The sequence below is a fragment of the Scyliorhinus canicula genome, chromosome 13, assembly GCF_902713615.1.
Source record: "Scyliorhinus canicula chromosome 13, sScyCan1.1, whole genome shotgun sequence".
Lineage (NCBI taxonomy): Eukaryota > Metazoa > Chordata > Chondrichthyes > Carcharhiniformes > Scyliorhinidae > Scyliorhinus > Scyliorhinus canicula.
Genome location: NC_052158.1, coordinates 93222703 through 93239663, shown reverse-complemented (window position 1 = coordinate 93239663; position 16961 = coordinate 93222703). Strand labels below are relative to the sequence as shown.

General features: G+C 46.9%; 1 protein-coding gene across 2 annotated transcripts in view; it reads right to left on the bottom strand.

Moving 5' to 3' along the window:
* schip1 (schwannomin interacting protein 1) overlaps positions 1–16961 on the bottom strand; it is a 1017794-nt gene that overhangs the window by 692366 nt on the left and 308467 nt on the right. The window lies entirely within an intron of this gene.

Below are 16961 nucleotides of genomic sequence, written 5' to 3'. Positions count from 1 at the left end.
GTGGTGTCTGTTTAACAACTGAAACTCAACATGAAAATGAGAACACCAGAGCCAGGGCTTATATAAATCCACTCAAAAAAACTACAAAGAATAAATTCAGGTCAACTATGTTAAGCTAGCTCTGGATGGAAAATGCTTGAAAGCAAATTGCTCCAACAATATGAAGATAACAAAATGTTTTTTATTATTCAGGAGAATCATACTGAGTGAAATTAGAAACTGCAAATATGTCTGATGGTCAGGGGCTGGTTTAGCACAGGGCTAAAGAGCTGTCTTTTAAAGCAGACCCAGGCAGGTCAGCAGCATGGTTCAATTCCCGTCCCAGCCTCCCCGAACAGGCGCCGGAATGTGGTGACTAGGGACTTTTCACAGGAACTTCATTTGAAGCCTACTTGTGACAATAAGCGATTTTCATTTCATTTTCATTTCAAAATCATGTTCAATAATATAGTTTCCTGCAACTGTATTAAATCATTTCAGATAGTGAGATAATTCTACACCGTTGTGATCTTTAATTTTATTCTTTAAGGTGTGATTTTAAATCCTGTGATGCACGATCAATTGAACAAAGACGAGAGTTGAATACAACTGAGGCTTTAATACACTAAGATGTGTGGCCTCCTACAGCAGCTGGCGAAATGGCTGCTTTACGGGGAGCACACATATTTATACTCCACCTACTGGGCGGAGCCAGAAGGCAGGGACTACCCTCGTACCTGTAGTACAGGGCCTTACCATACATACACTAATATATACAGCAGTGGTTACTACCACATCCTGCTTGTTAAAGCAGCTCAGCAAGTGGATGACCCATCCAGGAACAGGAGAGGGAGACCCAATGACCAGGTCTCCATAACACGCACTGTTCAAATTCATGACCAAAATATATTTGAAGTAAGCAGGAAATGGCAGGAAGTTGATGGCCCAAGTTAAATGCAGAGATGGGGGTACTAGGCTGGTAATAATTCACTAATAGAAGTGGTGGGGGTGGGGGGGAAGAAGTGGATGGTTCATGTTCCCACCTACATATGGAAGTAAACCTATATTACATGGAATTATTTTATACTGTGATGTATATGGGATAAGATACATAACTGGGTTTAAACACATGGGTCAGTTTCCACTCTAGCAAGTTAATATCCCACCAGCCAGAGACAATAGGAGGCCACAAAGCTCTCAGAAATGTCAACGGACCATATCCCACCTAAGCAGACTTCGACAGTTGAAAGTTCAGCAGCCCTCATTGCCTAGCAGCTCCCTGCTAAGTGCCAGGGATGCAGGAGTCTTGCAGAAGAAAAGGGACTGGAGGGAGGATTTTGCTCCTCCTAATCCAACAAATGGAATGTTTGGACTTAGCCGGAAAGCTATCCTTAGTCCTTCCATCAGCCTGATTGAAAGTCACAACGTCTTCTCCATACCGGTTCCTGCTAATACGCCACATCCGGTCTTGATTTACATAAATTCAGAGGATTCTCACCGTTTTGGTCAGAGGATTCTCTGACTACAGAACCCTGCAAGTTAATATCAGAGACGGTGGCAAAGGTTGTGTTTCCAGCAGGAAAATGGCTTGTTCACCTTGAACAGCACACCCAGCTGGCTTTTGCCAAGTGGATATAATGGCGCATGATTTCAATCCAAAGTCACTTCCAAATAATCGGAACTATGAAGTATGGGTGGGATTTAGCAGGTTTATAACAGGCCCGCTAGCCATGGGCGCAAATCCCGTCATGCCGCAAAATATCGCGAGAGGCCAAAAACGGCGGGATATGTATCGGCGAGATTTCAGAACGCGATCTTCCCGGAACATGATTTGCATCAATTTAAATGGAGTATAATGTTCTCAGCGAGATTGGAGTCGAATCTTCAGACGTCATTGAATCTTCCCACCCGCCAGGCGTGATGTCACACGGTCGCGAATTACCACTGCTTTTGAACAATGGGAACCAGGCATCATGAACTCCGAGAGGGAGAAAGGAGGTGAGCACCCCTCTCCATCTAGCACCAGGGAGTCCAGGGGACAGACTTGCTGGCCAGCTCCTGGGGGGAGTGAGGGGAGAGGAGCTGGCGTTTGTGGTCCTGAAGACTGCATCAAAAGTTCTCCGTCAATCTTCTTGCTGCCTGTGTGCCTTAAATAATCTTAGAGCACTGTGTTAGCTGATTGTGGCATGGGGTATTGTGTGGTTGTGGTTGCATAGCTGATGAGATGAGGGAAGAGGGAGCGATGAGTAAGTAGGAGGCGGGCCTAATGAGCTGGGTGGATGACACCCCGACAAAGAAAGCAACATTCCTCCCAGCCTGGGTGGGGGAGGACATACATCACAAATTAATGAAGTGGCTGTCCAGGTGTCTTAGTGTAAAGGCCTGACAGCAATGAGATCTCAGAATTGTGCTGCCTGAGTAAGAAGGGTGTCCAGTATCTTTGCCCATCATTGAAGCAGAAAGTAAATGTGCCGTCAGAACATTCCTGAGACTCATGCTCGTCAACAAATTGGCCCTCAAGAGTTCACCCTTAGCAATCGCCAGGATAGAGTTGAAAACTCCAGGTTCAAGGGTAAACACTTGGGATCGAGAGGGACTGTGTCTGCACATGTGCCAAACCCCAGTGCCTGCTGTAGAGGACCCATTAGCCTCCAAGGTGGACATGATTGTCCAGTTGATCTGCCCATGAGCGATGGATGCCCACAGAAACCTCCTTTCATAACTCCCAGGAATGAATAAGGGAGGGGAGAACCAGACGAGAGGCCAGAGGTGATTTTGACAGAGCAAGGGCATTAACTGGGACTATCATGCAATGGAGATAAAGTGGCACCTGAGATACTGTAGCAACTGGATAAGGTGCAGGATTGTCTGCTTCCAGGACCGGGAGGACAATGGGTAAGGGGAGGTACTGAGATTAAATGACTGCGACACCAACATGACTGTCTCTCTCTCTCTCTCATCCCTCGCAGTTTACCGAGAGATATTGGTATAGAGCTAGTGGACCTGGCTATTCTGCTGATTATAGCACTGGAGGAACACAGACTCCAGCAACAACAGTGGCACCCATGGGGAACCCAGTGCCAGGAAACCAGGGGGCTGCAGGGCAGACTGAAGGGCCAGAGGCCTCACCATCCGAACAGAGGGCTCGCAGGTGAAGAAGATCAAGGGAATACATGACCTGTGTGTCCTTCATGGAACAGTCCTCCTCACCAGGGAGACAGTGCGGTACCTCATAGAATATACAGGCAGAAGGGGGCCATTCTGCTCTTCGAGTCTGTGTCGGACGCAGGAAAGAGCCCTCTACTTAAGCCTATACCACCCCATCCCGTAACCCAGAAAATTGCGGTCTGATCATGCCGCCAGGCCCGGCAGGAATCACACCAATTTTCTCACCGAAAATGATGCAAGTCATTTTTTGGGAAAATTATGCCCAATATATTTTGTGATGTATTAATCACGCTTAAGCATTCTAAATAATTATGATACAGGGTATATCAGTTCTAATCTTCTTGGAAAATTGACCAGAAATTATTTTTATTCTCATACTTCCAGTCCAATTTTCAAAAGAAAATGGTTTATACCAGATATATATATATATGATATACAGAACCAAAACTGAATTTGCAAAATCCTAACAATGGAATCTGATTCTATAAAAAATCTCAACAAGGTAATTGACATCAATTACTGCAGCAAAAACATTCACTAGACTTGTGAAATGCTGCATGACAGAAACTGTTTATGAATATTTTCAGTTGTGATCTAACTCATTGCTCCTGAATGTATTTGATTCACAAAAACAGTCCCATAATTCACCTCCACAACATTGTCCAGCTTCGCCCAATTCATCTCCAGCTCCATTGCAAACCTTTTCTTTGGTTTTTTTCCTTCAATACTTTAATTGCTGGTAAGACCTCCTCACTGGCCTCCCAAGTTTGGCCTCATGATCTTCAGCTTCTGTCATCTGCATTCTGTCCCAGGTAAAATAACATCTATTGTCACCCAGCTTCTTCAGCGTCATGTCTCCTAATTCACTATACCCAAAATTGCTGTTCTAATTTATAAATTATTCCATTATCTTGCATCACCTTACCTTTTTCCTCCAGCCCTCCATCCTAGCTCTTGTCCTACGGTTCTCCAAGTTGAGAGTTCAGTGCATCATCCCTGGGAGGCACAGTGGCACAGTGGTTAGCACTGTTGTCTCACTGTGCCAGGGGCTTGGTTTCAACTCCAACATTGTTCTTGTGTCTGTGTGGGCTTCCTCCACCCACAGTCCAAAGATGTACAGGTTAGATGGATTGGTCATACTAAATTGCCCCCTCCAAAGGTTAGATGAGATTACTGGGATAGGGCGGGGAGTGAGCCCAGGTAGGGTGCTTTTACAGGAGGATCTGTACAGACTTGATGGGCCGAATGGTCTCCTTCTGCACTGTAGAGATTCTATGATCCCTCTCCTGGCATTCCACAATTGGGTGAAACTGGGCAATGTTGTGGAAGTGGAGTCACGTGAACATTTCAGTGGATCAATTATATTCAGAATCAACGAGCTACACTTCAGCTGAATATTTCATGCAGTAGGTCCCAAGTCTAATGGACATTTTCGATGAAATAATGACTTGCTGAGGTTTTTGAAAACATCTAAATTGTATTGTTAGGATTTTAAACATATATTTTTTGTGCCTCCTGGCGGACCGGTCAGTCAACAAGGTCCTACTCTCATAAATTCCCTTCCTTCACCTTTATCATTCCTTCTGACTTACAAGGGGGCAGCACGGTAGCACAGGTGGCTAGTACTGCGGTTTCATAGCGCCAGGGTCCCAGGTTCGATTCCCCACTGGGTCACTGTCTGTGAGGAGTCTGCACGTTCTAACTGTGTCTGCGTGGGTTTTCTCCGGGTGCTCCGGTTTCCTCCCACAGTCCAAAGACGTGCAGGTTAGATGGATTGGCCATGATAAATTCCCTTAGTGGCCAAAAGATTAGGAGAGGTCATTGGGTTATGGGGACAGGGTGGAAGTGAGGGCTTATGTGGGTCGGTGCAGACTCGATGGGCCGAATGGCCTCCTTCTGCACTGTATGTTCTGTGTTCTAGTACGAGTCTCTAAATCAACCGTTTGACTGGACCTCCTGTCATCAATTGTTCCCCACTGCTTGTTCAGTCCATTCTTTTAAATTTGAAATTCCTTACAATCTTTTGTTAGATTAAAACCATTATACAAATACAATTTGGAGGCTACGATAAAGTAACCATACAAAAGAAAAAGAAAAATGTTTGACAGTGAACACAATTCTACTAATTCTACTTAACTTGCGCTATCTTAGCTTTCATTCTCTCCATCTTTTTACATACTCAATGTTGGATTTGGTGCAACATTATTAATGATATTGCAGCAAATGATAATTGATTTCTGATTCATGAGGATTTAAAAGACCACAATAAATAGACTAAATTCTTTAATGCTGGTTATTTCTCAAGCAGGTCTGGTGACATGGACACATTGACCAGTTATTAATCCAAGGTGCGGGTTTTCCGGCCGCGCCTTCCCGGCGACTGGAAATTCCCACCCGTCCCACCCGTGGCAATCTTGCGGAGCGGAGAACTAGCCCTTTGAACTCCTACTGTGTAATTACGGCCGGCAGGAATTTGTTATTCAACAGGGCAATGCATTTTAGTTGACTTTTCGTTCAACTCCCAGTTGCAGAAATGGAATAAAAAGGTACCCCAAACTGTCAAGGGATTTCTACCTGAACAGATATAAATATGATCATGTTAATCTGTAAGGAGAGACTCCTGTATACTATCAACATGGATAGTTTTTCTGTAATGGCTGTAAACTCTGTTTATGGTTAGAGCACTTTAAGACCATGGCAGTTCTTCGGAATGTGTTAAAGATTCACGCAAGAGCACCTTATGAGGTTTATTTGAATGTTGTGTTTCCAGATCTTGTTCTTACCTATTCCTGCAAACACATTGTGCTGCTGTGACAAAGAATGAAGATTGGAAAAGACATCTGGATCCATTTTGATTTAAATTTGTAAAGATAAGTGCCTCTATTTCTATTTGATGATTATTGCAGCCAATAACCATTGATTTCAAAGAAGATCTTAAATCTCTTTGAAACAAATTAACTCCAAAGAAAATCTGAATGCACTGGGAAATTCTGTGTAAGCGGAAGGGAATTTTCTATAATGAAGCCAACCCTGAGTTAATTTTGTTTTTTTTTAGGTAAATCATAGTTGTGGAATTGCTATAGTTAGTGTAATGATATGCAGACGCGTAACCAATGGGTCGTCAGAACAGGACACAACCAATGGGTAATCAGGACACCCAGAGGTGGCATCAGCACAAGAGGGCACCACACGACCACTATAAAAAGGACAAGGCACACAGGCCCTGCCTCTTCCACCGGCAGAAACCTAGAGAGCAAGACGTGTGTGGTTAACAGCACTGTCACACCATAGCACGTGGTCTAGAGCAAGCTCCTATAGTTAGTAGAGTAGACTGTTACTAGAGTCAGATTGGTAGAGTGTAGAACTCATTTAGGAGCTTTGTTAATCGCTCAATAAATATGTTCAACGTACCTCAATGTCTGGAGTATCCTTCAGCAACGCCTACACCAAGTAGCGGCTTCTGTTACTCAAAGTAACGTAACAACACAATGAGTACACTGAGATGCACAGGGAAGACAGTAATGATTTTAGCACTTTTGAAGACTGGGGGGAATAAGCCATCTACAATTATAGAAATCAATTTGAAAATGCTACATTGTCTCAGCCTGTATTGGAAGCTGCACTTGAACATTGCAGAAGATCAGGGAAAGCCCGAACATTTTAATTTGTAAAAATAATTGGGAGAAAAATATTGGTGACTGAAATGAAACAGAGAACAATCTTCAGCACTTCTTCAAATGAAGCATTACAGTCCAAAGGAAGCTGATTTTTCCCCTCTTTTTAAGATGTGCTCCTCAGTCAAATATAACACCTGTTACTTGTACTTCATGGTTCCCTCTACGACACTTATATGGTTCAGCCCCAAAAGCTAACTAAACAAAGTCAGAATCTTCATGACTCATTAATCGAAATTCATTCTCCCCAAATTACAAATGTCATTGTCCCTTCTGGGCAAATCTGCCTAATTGATTTTAATGAAAGAACATGCTACTTGCATATCCTTGTAGTTTCACTGCCCATGTGGATAATAGCATTAATACCAGCAAATTTGCATGTTATCATTCAGCAGTACAGACAACTTAAATATACATGGCGGGGATGTTGGAGAAAAAATGAAGGGTTGGTGTTTGAATTCAAGCAAAGTACTTGTGCAAACGTATATATTTATTCCATTGTTCATTTTATTCATTTCCCTCCAGCTAATCAAATCATGTGCCATAATAAATAGTGGCCTGAACTTTACACCAGTGCATTTATGGGTGGTCGGGTCTGTGTGGAGACTGAACATTCCCCCCCACAACCTAAAGATGTGAAGGGTGGGTGGATTAGCCACGCTAAATTGCCTCTTGATTGGAAAATAATAATTGGGTGCTCTAAATTTAAAAACAAAAAGATTTTGGGTGGTGTTGCCTGGACTAGTGTGTGGTCAATTACAGCCCCAGAGGTCCCTGAGTCCCAACATAACCAATGCGTTGCATATATATGTTTTCTGAGATCTTTGAACTTTGATTGCTCCAATGACTTACAGGCAACTGATTTCTAAGTAACACTTAATACTTTATTTATAACAAGAGATAAATATGTACTGGTGATAATAGAACAATGGTCTGCTAATCTAATTAGTCCCCCTCCCTTTACCATCCCACCCTCCACCCACATATACACAAGGCAGACACACAGCGGGGAAGGGACGGATTAAAATGATAGGGATTAAGAGGGATGTGGGTTGGGTATTTTCTCTGTGTGGTTGTGGTCAACTATCTTCCCAGGACGCAAAGTGTGGAAACCCACTGGTTGGATCGGACCTTCTGGTTTGTGCCTTCAGTTAGAACCTGCAGGCTGTAGAATTTCTTCTGGGGAGTCACTTTCACTTGGCTGACCTCTACCAGATTTGCTTTCAGTGACACTGAGATAAAATTAGAATTTTCTGCCTGAGAATTTAAAAAAAGGTTTTCTGTCCACTCCACCTCTTGACTGCTGGTCTGGTCTTCTGTCAGGTTTAAGATGTTTGTGGTGTCCAGAGAAAGAAAAATCTATTTTCTTCTATATTTTCTTCTTTTTTTTATGGTGGAATAGACACCTAGCAGCCCTATATCCAAAAACTACAGGAATTGAGTGTGGAAGATAATATACTCATGTGGATGGCTCACATGGTCATCCCACTGGTGTGTCAGGAATTGATCTTGAAGGACTTACAAAGTGGTCACCCGCGCGCCTCGAAAATGAAGATGCCGGTTCAAAGCTACTTCTGTAGGCCTGGAATCGATGGGGACATTGGGCGAGTTGTGCGCAGTTGCTCTGTGTCAGGAACGCCAAAAACATCCACCTGCAGCCTCCCTTCATCCCTGAGAATGACCGGGGCATCCCTGGGTAAGACTACATGCTGATTTTACCACGTCTTTTTTGAGGTCCATGTTTCTTATCATTGTGGACGGCCATGCCAAATGGCTCTACATCTCCAGGGTGGCCTCGACTACATCAGGGGCCACCATAATGAGGTTGAGGTGCTCATTCAGCATTCATGGGATCCCTAAAGTCCTGGTGACCAATAATGGAACATCGTTCACAAGTGAAGAGTTTGTCACGTTCACGAACATGAATGGAATTAGATACATCAGAACTGTCCCGTATCGCCCGTCCTCTAACGGCATGGCTGAACAGGTGGTTCAAACATTTCAAAGAGACATGAGTAAGCAGACCGCGGGGTCTTTGGACACGCGACTGGAAAGATTCCTTTTTAATTACAGGACTACACCACATGTGACAACAGGAGTGGCACCAGCGGAGCTGCTGTTGGGCTGCTGTCTTAGCACCCGGTTAAGCTTAACTTAAAGTGGGGCTCATGGAGTACGAACAGCTCCGTTAGTGGGCAGGGGCCCACACAGTGGAGGCTCGTAAAACCGAGCATAAAAGCCAGCCCTAGCAGGGACTTGCATGTTGGTTGTCCCAACGGGGACTGTGATATCTACATAGTTACTGCCATAGCAGATTTATTGTTGGTCAAAATAAACCTTTATCATTCCTACAACTGGCTTCCTTGGTAATTAAATTAATGATTAACAAAAAAGTATATACGTTAATACTTTACAATTCAATACAGGGAGGTGCCTAAGTCTTCACAATTGCAAGTCTCTTTCTACAATACACCCTAAACGCAGTGGTGACATGGCCTCCAATGGAAAACAGCAAGTTAAATCTGCCAAGAATGGCCTTGCAGCTTTTGCAGGCCAATTCTGCTTTACTGGGCCAAGATGTGCCAGAGTTAGCGTGGTATAAACTCTCACAAGCTTTTGTTGTCTCCAAGTGGTCGAAGCAGCACCTCTCAAAAGGGCTTGTCTTAGGCTATGCAAGGAACACATAACGCGGAGCCAAACAGTGGTCTACCTAATTCCAGGTTAAAAGATTAATTTGCGACTTCCAGTGACAGCCATGGTATGCGTGGTCTCACATTTGGCGACTCCCGCTCGTGGTGGACCTTTTGGACCTTTTACCCGGCTGACGGTGGAGCTGTGATTGTAAACGGTGCAGGAGGGGTGGAAGAAGAAAGTATCCCACCAGTATATGGATTTGTGGACGAGAAGTGGTTGAAAAAGGAGGGAACAATTGTTGAAAGCTAGCGTGGAGCCTACGACACAGGGAAAGGTGGCGGAGGGTTAGGGACCGATCCTGTCTGCTCAGTGGCCGATGGATCAGCTTGTGTGATTCCTCCATGAGAAATTTGCCCAGTAGAGGAAGGAGAACCTAGAGAACCTGGCTTAGGTGATGGATCTGATAAAGGCAGAGATCGACACATGGAGATGAGGGCCAGGATTCTCCCCTACCTGGCGGGGCAGGGGGTGCCGGCGGGACGGAGTGGCGTGAACCACTCCGGCGTCAGGCCTCCCAAAAGGTGCGGAGAATTCCGCACCTTTAGGGGCTAGGCCCACGCCGGAGTGGTTCCCGCTCCGCCGGCCGGCGCGAATGGCCTTTGGCGCCCCGCCAGCTGGGGCCGAAAGGGCCCCCCCCCCCCTCCCCCCCCCAAGGACCCCGGGATTGACGCCGGCCCCAGGCGATTCTCCAATCCCCCGCCCGAGGTTAGAGGCCCAGGGCCAGGCGATCCAGAAGGTTGAGGAGGCGATGAGGGAATACTAGGAGCAGCTTGCCTCAATGGCTGCGGAGATGGGACTGATGTGAGACCAACAAAGGAGGCTGCAAGAGAAGGTGGAGGACCTGGAGAATAAATTGCGCAGGCAGAACATTAGGATCATCGGCCTGCCGGAGGGCAGTGAGGGAGTGGACACAGGTGCATATGTGGCGCGGATGTTCGAGAAGCTGCTGGGTGAAAGGGCATTTTCTCGGCCCCTGGAGGTGGACCGGGTGCACAGGGAGCTAATAACAAAACTGCAAGGGAACGAGCCGCTGAGGATTAGACTCTAAAACAAGGAAGGGGGGGAGGGGGGGGGGGGGGGGGGTGGAGATTCTGATTAACAAGCGGGTAGCGTTTAAAGTGGGAAGTAAAGTGGTGGACTCGGTGGGCTGATACGTTATGTTTTCAGGGGATGCTGGTGGTGCTGGTGCTGAACACTTATGCACTGAACTGGGACGACATAGAGATCATGAGGTGGTTATTGGGGAAGGTCCCTGATTTGGACTCACATCGGCTGATTATGGGGGGTTACGGTTATAGATCCAACGCTGGATAGATCGAGTTTGAGGACAGGGAGGGTGTTGCCGGTGACAAAGGAACTAAAGGGGTTTATGGGAACAGATGGGGGGTAGGGGGGAGTGGATCCATGGAGGTTTGGGTGGCCGAGAGCGGAAGTGTACTAATTTTTGTCCCATATACGTAAAGTGTATTCCCGAATTGACTTTTTCGTTATGGATATGGATGAAGGGGGTGGTGGACGTTGAGTACTCAGCGATAAGTGTTGGATAGTGCCCCGCACCAGGTGGACTTATGGCTGAGCAGGAGGGGTAGGTGGGTGGTGAAGATGAAGTTCACCCTGCGAGGGTCGATGCTAGGGTTCGCCCGGAGATAGCAGCTGTTTATCGACTTCTTTGGGGAAGATTAAGCTGTCAGGAGATATAAGGGGGGGGGGGGGGGGGGAAGAGTAAAGGGAAAGAGGGAGGCAAGGGGGCTGGTTGAGGTGGGAAATAGTTAGTGGGAAAGGGGGGTTGGGGAACTGTGTACGTGAGCCACGTTGGCTGGGTTTGGTTGTTGGTTGGGTGGGTGTGTCATGTGAGAGTACCTTGAAGAAATGGGTGTTTATCAAATAGCTGTAGTGGATGTACCTTTAAGAAGTGGGTGTTTGTCAAATGGCTGCAGTGATATCAGAGAGTGGATGGAGCAGGGCTGTCTCTGTTTTTACTTTCACTTGGGGCTGTCTGCTAAAGGGTGTGTTTTAGTTTCGTTTTGAGAGCTGGATAGCTGCAGGCACAGCAAGGAGCTGTATAAGGATCTCGCTGCAATCTAAAGACTGTCTCCAGATCATTTGATGATTTAAAAGTGAGAACTGCTCTTAGTACTGAATTTAAACCTGATCTCTGTGTTAAAAAGGGTATTTTGCCTTATGGATATTGCAAGGAAACATTAAGGGTTACTTATAGGATATTCTATCTATGGGGATTATTGGTGTTGATAGTTGTTAAGATGTTTACTGTGGGTTTATAAAGTGTTAACTGGATTTCATAGAATAAACATTGCTTTTGTTTAAACATACTCTTAGTTCTCTGTTGCACGACACCTGTAAAGTAGGCGCCTGTACTCCCCATAACCACAATCTATTCAAAGTTGTGGGTCAGGTGAACTCCATGATACTCCTTGGGGTTCCCTAAACCCTGGCCCATAACGTTTGTTTTGTTGCTTTTTTTTCTCTTGAAAATTGTTAAAATTATATATGCCTTTATAAATATTTTCCAAAAAAAATTCAATTTGCACTTAGCTGATGCTCATCCTTACACATACCCCCCCCCCACCCCACCCCCCACCATTCCTTCAAATTGTCTTCCCCGCCTTCCTAGATTGACCACAGAGTCTTGACTAGCAGCCAGTCAGCCAATTATACCTCTCCTTGTAGCTAATTAACTATTTTCACAGGCATGCCTAATCAACACAGGAATTCTAATGGTACATATACTGGTCGAACTTTCCCAATCAGTTGTCTATCAGCTCAAAGGTGGATCTGAAGACTTTTTGGGGAACAATCACTCGACTGATTTTCCCAAAATAGTCAATTAGTGGCCAGAGTGGGCTCACTGTCCAATTAAAGATGGAAGGTGGGTCCTCCAATTTGAGGGTCAATAAAAAGCCCTCAACTAAGAAGCAAGCAGCAGCTGCAGAATAACTTTATAGGTAAGCAAAGGAGCGGGCGTCCCAAGATCCCCACTTTTGGGGGGTGGCTCCATCAGCAGTGATGGCTGAAGCCTGGCAGGGTGGGTGGGTTGCGCAGTTCCACAATGCCTCTGGAGAATAGGCTCGGGATAAGTTGAGTTCACTAGCTGCAACTTGAAGGCAGGTAGGCCTGTTCTCCCCTTCCCGACCAGCCTCTGGGAAAATAGAGCCTCATGACAGTGTCAAACCAATTTGTGGGCCTCCCGCTTGAATTCTCTCCCCCACCCCACCCCCAACTTGGGCATGGCAGGAATTCTGCCCGTTGGGTGCAATGTAAAATGGGCTGCAGATTCACTATTGCCAAACACCAACACAATTAAATAATGCCTCAAAACATCCTACAAAAAACATGCTGAGTAAATAACATAGATAATTAGCTTAATTTCCATTATCTGTAAAAGGAACTATTTACAATCCAAATAAAATCAGTAATCTGAACTAAGAATGGATAGTTGTGTAAATATTGAGCAGCCACTGCAAAATGCCAATGAGTTTCACTAGTGTAGCAGATGCAATTAATTAAATGCGTCATCTGACAGGGATGCATAAACTGCTGAAGCTCTGAATACTCCATTCACTCCAGTACAAATAAACCATGCTCATTAAATTTAAAATTAGAACCAGCCACTTCAAAAAATTCCATTTGCATTTGTCCCACCATGTTGAAGCTGGTATTTATAAGAAGCCACCTCTAATCCTTAGCCTAACAAGACAGACAACCTGAAATGTCCACCCCATCCCTATTCCAGTTTCTTCACATCTTCAAGATATTTCCCTTGCCCTTTGCTTTCTGAAGACATTTTTTGAGGCTTCAACCATGTCAATGCTGCAGAATTCTCTCTTTAATGCTCAGGGTTTGTAGACTTAGGGCGCGATCTTCCGGCCTAGTTATGCTCTCGCTCAAGCGAAATGAGGCCGGTGAATAGCGGGAGAGACCAAAAACGAGAACCGTGTCAGGCGCCAAACAGTTTGCGATGCAACCAGCCCGCTCCCATGGGCGAAATCGGAACCTCGCCGTAGCATAGTGAGAAACCAATTATCAACACTTAAGCCCCATTTCCATACAATTAACGAGAGCCACCCCTTATCCATCAGCCTCCCGTCATTCAGCGGCCTCCCCAGCAAGTGCTCACACTGGCGCCGATTAGTACTCCTTTTTAAAAACCTGGCAGAAGGGCTACTGCGGGGAGCTGAGGATGTCAATAGCCATCTTTGCTCACAGGCAAATAGCTGCCCTGTGCTCGGCAACCCGCGGTTGAGGGTGGGAGGACCATCCGCAGGGATGGCCCGCCATGGGAGGGTAGGGGGGGCAATCACCCGTGGCACCACCCATGCCAACCCCTGGATCATGTGTACCTGTTCCAGGGGCAACCCCTGTTCTTGCCTGTTTGCCTAACGACCACCCTTACCCCCATCGACTGCTGAGGTCTCCGGCCGTGCAGCTGACGGCTCTTGCCAATCGGGAATTGGAAATCATGGTTATGTGAGAACTTCACACAACCCAAGTGGATTCCAGTGGGTGGCAGGCCATGTAGCATGTGGCAGTCATTGCCTAGCATCCCAATCAGATCGCGATGCCTGGACAGTGTACCTGAATACTGGCAATACCACACACGCAGCAGCCAACATCCGAACACCCAGGGGATGGAACACAACCCCGGGGGACATGTCCATGGCTGGAGGGTGAGCTCCATTGGGAGGGGACCAGTTCCCGTTGCGGTTGATGTTGTGACCGGGTGTCCAGGGTACAGGGTTTGGGGTCCGGTGAGGGGGACCTGGTGAGGGAGGCCCGCTGCGGCCGGATGTGCTTGGGCAAGGCATCCCGGGTGGCAGGGAGGGAGGGGGGAATCAGTGGGGGAATGGAGGATCCTGGGTTTGGAGCCATCACTGTTTGTCAGTCTAACACCCTCTCCCAATCCCTTACAGATATTGAACACTATGGCAGTGATGTTGGACGCAGAGTTTTCCCTAGTGGTGCTATGCGATGCAGCCAGACACCGGAGAAGGTGTCAGTGGCAGCGTCAGCAAATGCTCGAGGCAGCAGCCCATGTGCTGGGCCACGCCCACCCATTGAGAACCAGACCACCCAGTAGGCTAGGGAGGGACCCGGAGGGGGAGTCCCACGACGACCCACGGTGTATTGGCGCCGCTGGTCATGTGAATAAATGGCGGACAGCGCATGCCGCATCAGGCTCTACCTCAACAAGAGGACAGTGCGACACCTCTGCCATATCCTCGCGTACTTGGCACCACGCTCCCGGTGGCCATGAAGGTTACTGCAGCTCTGAACACTTACGCCATGGTAAGACTCGAGTGGGGACCTGTGCGGTATCTCACAGGCCACAGCCCACAGGTGCATCCTACAGGTTGCGGATACCCTGTATGCACGGGTGGAAGACTACATCGTCTTTGACATGGACCACGCTCAGCAAGGTGCCCGGCAGCTGGTTTCTCCGCCATCGCCGGATCCCCGAGGTCCAGGGGGTAATAGACGCCACGCATGTCGGCCTTTGCTCACCAAGCCATCTGGGGGTGCCATATGTTAATAGAAAGGGGTTCCACTCCCTCAACATACAGCTCGTGTGCAACCACCAGATGAAAATCATGCATGTCGTCTTTGAGGAGCACCCTAGGATGGTCAGTTGGCTCTTGGGGAATAAGGGATATCCACTGAGGACCTGGGTAATAACGCCGGTACAGAAGCCAGAGACCGAAGCGGAGACCCGGTACAACAAGGTCCATGCATCCAGCCAGAATGTCATTGAGCAGTGCGACAGACAATATGCAGTTCCGGTGCCTCTACTGCTCCGATGGTGCACTCCAGTACATCGCCCGGAGGGTTGCTCGCTTTGTTACGGTCTGCTGTGTCCTCCACAACCTGGCACAGCAGAGGGAGATGAGCTGGAGGTTGCTGACGAGGAACATGTGGTCATCTCAGTGGAGGACGAGGGTGACGAGGATGAGGATGGTGAGGAGGCGCTGGACCAGCAGGGGCTGTAGGACATGGCCGGGAAGGAACCTGAGGCCCAGCCAGAAGCTGGAGGACAGGCAGCAGCGGTGAGCGTCCAGCAAGCTCAGAGGCCAGGTAAGCCCTCATACACACCTGCTTCACTAAGGACATGGCCTGGTCCATCATCACAACTTTTCCCACCCTCCCAGGTGTCACATCGCTCCAGAGTGCTGGGACTGTCAGCGGGTCACTGTTGAGGGCAAGTGTTGACTTAGATAGGCAAGGGCTAATTAAGGAAAATCTGCATGACTTTCTAAGAGGAAAGTAATGTCTCACAAATTTGACTGTTTTTTATTTGTAGGGGTAACTAAGAAGGTAGATGAGGGCAGTGCAGTCGACGTTGTCGACATGGACTTTAGCAAGGCCTTTGACAAGTTACCGCATGGTAGGTTGTTGCAAAAGGTTAAATCGCACAGAATCCAGGGCGAGGTAGCCAATTGAATACAAAATTGGCTTGGCGACCGAAGCCAAAGGGTGGTTGTGGAAGGTTGTTTTTCAAACTGGAGGCCTGTGGCCAGCGGTGTGCCTCAGGGATCGGTGCTGGGTCCATTGTTATTTGTTATATACATATTACTGATTTGGATGAGAATGTAGGTGGCTAGTATGTTTGCAGATGACACCAAGATTGGTGGCATAGTGAATAGTGAAGAAGGTTATATAAGATTGCAACAGGATCTTGACCAATCGGGCCAGTGGGCCGATAATGATAGATGGAGTTTAATTTGGATAAATGTGACGTGATGACGAGATCTAGGAGTACAGGTTCATAGCTCCTTGAAGGTGGAGTCGCAGGTGGACAGGGTGGTGAAGAAGGCATTAAGCATGCAAGGTGTTATTGGTCAGAATATTGAATGCAGAAGTTGGGACGTCTTGTTGAAGTTGTACAAGACATTAGTAAGACATGGAATACTGTGTTCAGTTCTGGTCACCCTATTACAGGAAGGATATTGTTAAACTAGAAAGAGTGCAGAAGAGATTTATGAGGATGCTACCAGGACTTGATGGTCTGAGTTATAAGGAGAGGCTGGATAGGCTGGGACTTTTTTCCCTGGAGCATAGGCGGCTTAGGGGTGATCTTATAGACGTCTATAAAATAATGAGGGGTATATATAAGGCAGATAGTCAACATATTTTCCAAAAGGTAGAGGAGTCTAGAACTAGAGGGCATAAGTTTAAGGTGAGAGGGGAGAGATACAAAAGAGGCCAGAGGGTAAGTTTCTTCACACAGAGGGTGGTGAGCATCTGGAATGAGCTGCTGCCAGAAGCAGTGGTCGAGGTGGGTCCAATTTTCTCCTTTAAAAAACAGTTAGACAGTTACACGGGCAGGGTGGGTATTGAGGGATATGGGCCAAATACAGGCAAGTGGGACTAGCTTAGTGATAGAAACTGGGCGGCATGGACAAGCTGGGCCGAAGGGCCTGTTTCCATGCTGTA